Source organism: Homalodisca vitripennis, chromosome 8 (assembly GCF_021130785.1).
Source record: "Homalodisca vitripennis isolate AUS2020 chromosome 8, UT_GWSS_2.1, whole genome shotgun sequence".
Classification (NCBI taxonomy): Eukaryota; Metazoa; Arthropoda; class Insecta; order Hemiptera; family Cicadellidae; genus Homalodisca; species Homalodisca vitripennis.
In genome coordinates, this window is record NC_060214.1 from 108,740,114 (window position 1) to 108,743,787 (window position 3,674).

Genomic DNA, 3,674 nt, shown 5'->3' on the forward strand with positions numbered 1-3,674 from the left:
CTGATTTGACTCCTGGAATTTGGAGTAATTTTCGTCTGGAGAGATCCAAACTAAGTCGGTGTAGAACAAGATCAAAATGAACTCTTTACATCCTTTCAACATCAGGGACACCTAAACTACAAAATATAGTATAATCTAGGTGAAGAGGTATTCTCATTGTTATCAAGAGCACAATTGAGTGCAATACAATGTTTTAGACAAAATGTCTAAGTACGGTGAAGCAATCGAGTTTTCTAAACGTAACGGTAGGAAGGGGTGATTCAATGTTAAATTTGAGTATAGCTCCAGTTGATCTTCCTTTTAGTTCAGCATCTGGAGTTTTGAGCTTCTTCGTCACAGACTTTTTATCTCTTCAGACGAACATGAGTCCAAATTACAGAAGTCAAGTCTGTGACTACAGTGTCAGATTCTACGTTATATGTAGAAAATTCGGTTTTCCATATCATTGTTCTCATCTCTTGGATACTTTATGTTTGTTCTATATATTATGTTTGTTCTATATGTTTGTTCTATCCTTATGGTTCGCTCTCCTGAGGATAAAAGAGCCACATATGGTACAACAAAACAATTTATGCTCTGTGTTGCATTTAAAAAAGTGAGAGTTGACAGATGATTCATATGGTTGCAAGATTCAAAATTCTCTTTAATATTGCGCTTTGTTATTAAAAACAAAACCTTTTGGGAGGGATATCATGAGAATAACGAGGAAGAGCATTCCACTATGCCTTAAAATGGAACTTTGCTGTTGCTGTTTCTTGGTATATTGTAAACAATTATGTTGTATGAATAAATTTATTTTAGTTGTTTCTGTTGATATTATTCATAATTCTAATTTTAGACTTGTATTTACGTCCTTTTTTTACCTTAACAACAAAATTACATTTTTATAAATATATTTTTAGACCCTATAAACTATATTTCTGTGAGCAGATTCAAATTGGAGATACAATTCATTTATACATGGATTTGTTTCTTTAAACTCCTGAAATTGAAAATAGTTTAAAATAGAAAAAAATTGAAAAAGCTAGTTTTCTAAACTACTTTATGTGAAAAATTAAGTTTAAACTTGTTACATTTGGCCATTGGTGAAGAGCGCAGGTTAAAATCTATACAAAGTATTGAACTTGTGTGTTAATTTTATGTATCAATCAAAAGTTCTTACACTCTGGATGTGCATTTTGTGGATTTAAAAGCATCCAACCATAGGGTTCTGCCCCGCGGGCATCCAAAGTTCCTATGTTAATCTTACTAAATTATTTCTGTTTAGTTTAAAAATCTGATAACTAAAACACTTTGTATTGCTCAGGCAATTATTCTTAATCATGTAACCAACTTGATATCAAGTTGATGGTTAATGAGATAGAAGAGAATTCCTTTGGATTTTCGCTCCCCGATAACCACTCCTATAAGGATCACTGTGAAAGTTTCGAGGTGTATGAAGTTTTTATCTTAGACACTCGTTATTAGGCATGATCAAATTAATCTCCTCCTGTGTCAATGTACTTTTTAAGTTGGATTTTACAACGGTAGAAAGCACCCAACGACTCAGTTTTTGTAGTGGAATCAAAATATTTTCGACTTTCATGAAGTTTGCTTTCTGAAGAAAACCGACGACTGTGCAAATGTTTCTTCCCACTGAAGAATAACCAGAAATCAAACGTAGCAAGATCAGGTAAATAAGGAATGCTCCATTGTTTTCATGTATTATCACCTGCAAATGCCAGTTTTTACAACAGTGTGAAAAGAGACATTATTGTGGTTCTAAATTAAACCCTTCTGGCAAGTATTGTTCAGTGTGCTAATTTTCTGTGACATTCCTCTGTTCCTCTAGCTTAATAGCTTTCATCAGTACCGTACTCCTGAAGAACAGCACATTACTTTCTTTACTGATCATTGTTTTACAACAATTGTGGGAATGGTTTGTCTATAAGCAGCAATTTGCAATTACCAGTGACAATTTTGAAACTAATCCGATTACTGCAAATATAAAGCAGTTGGAGGGTCTGCTGGTTGATTTTCACATGCTCACTGCTTTGCTCATCTGTTAAATCGCGAGGTACCATTGAGAAAAAGGTTTCTGACTTTTAAAAAGTTGTGCAATATTATTTGCAATGCTGTGGATGTAAGCCCTAGGAAAGTTTCAATCATAAAATAATTGCAGTGTCTGTCATCTTGGATCATAGCACGCACCTGATCAACGTTTTCATAAGTGCAGCGGAATGCAGCCCTCCTGAATGTTCGTTGTCTTGAAACAAATTAAAGCCCATTCAAGATTCTGAATACTACCTAGAAACAAAAACACAGGATGACGCTTCGGAGCCAAAGGCAGTTTGGGGACTTTCAACGCACTCATCTTGATATAGACCAAATTCAAAGTCATAGAAGTACATAGCCTGAAACGCTCTCTCAACAACTCTTGACTACATGAAGTATGTTTTTCCGAAAAGACGACACAAGTACACCGATAGGCTTAATTTGCTGTCGTAGTGATAGGTGCTCAGACAATCTGATGAGATTATTGCAGTATGCACTGTCTTCACAGGAACCCTCGTATAGTCTAGGAGCTAGGAGTCAATTGGTATTGTATAACCACGCAACCTAGTTTTCTTGAAGTTGATAGAGAAATTTCCTCTAAGAAATAAATTGATTGTCAGTCGCTTTAGTTTTCTTGGAGCAAAAAAATATGTAATGATGAGTGTTTTCTCAGCTTTACACACTTTTTTCCTACTTTCTGGTGATATGACTATTATTTGTGTCTGACGGTCAGCTTTAGGTATATCAAGCTAGATAATATATAATCTGTAAAAAATTATCATTTCATATTTTTAACTCCTATGATACCCTCTCATTTCCATCAAAACAACCATGGTTGTTGATCGATTTCAAAGAAGTGGTGCTCGTAGACTAATAATTTTGATAAGATTAGAAATAAAATAAACTTTGATGTGTTTAGTTAGATAGAGTTTGAGTAGGTCTATCAAGATTCAAAATTTTCTTTATTTTGCCAAATGACCAAATAGAAATTAAAAATAGATATTGTCACAAGTATAAGACGCTTAGTTAATAGAATGTGTATGTTGGGTAGTACGCATTGAGCACTAGAGTAGATTCGGGAACATTCTGTTATCAGTGGGCATAAGATTGGGTGGTCTCGTTTACTTTACACTCAGTTGTGTTCGACAGTCTACAGAAGCTAACATCTCGTTGTACATTTCCTTAAGTAGTTCCCCCTGCCTAGTCCCTCAACACCCGCTGAAGAGCATTGTGTGTTGTGAAGCTCCCATGCTGTAGCTGGGATTCTTTAGAAATTAAAAATAATAGCGGCTCATTTTTATAACATTCTATATGTTCCGTAGGAGAAATCTGCTTATTATGTGACTTAAATTATTTATTTTACATACTGCCATATATTTATAAGAAAATATCCGATCTCACTTTCTCATTTACCTGTTTCAACCTACAAATTGCAAGTGTTCTGCCAAATCTCGTGGAGGAACATGCACTATCATCGAACTCGATGTTGCCTATACCGACTGAGACAGACCACCCACCCGTGATGTATAATGCTTGAACTGAGAAACCTACCTTCTTCGTTTTAACGAAAACCTCCATATTTCGACCTTAAGAATTCGGGATTTTGTACAATGTGGATAGTAACCATTTTGAAACTTTCT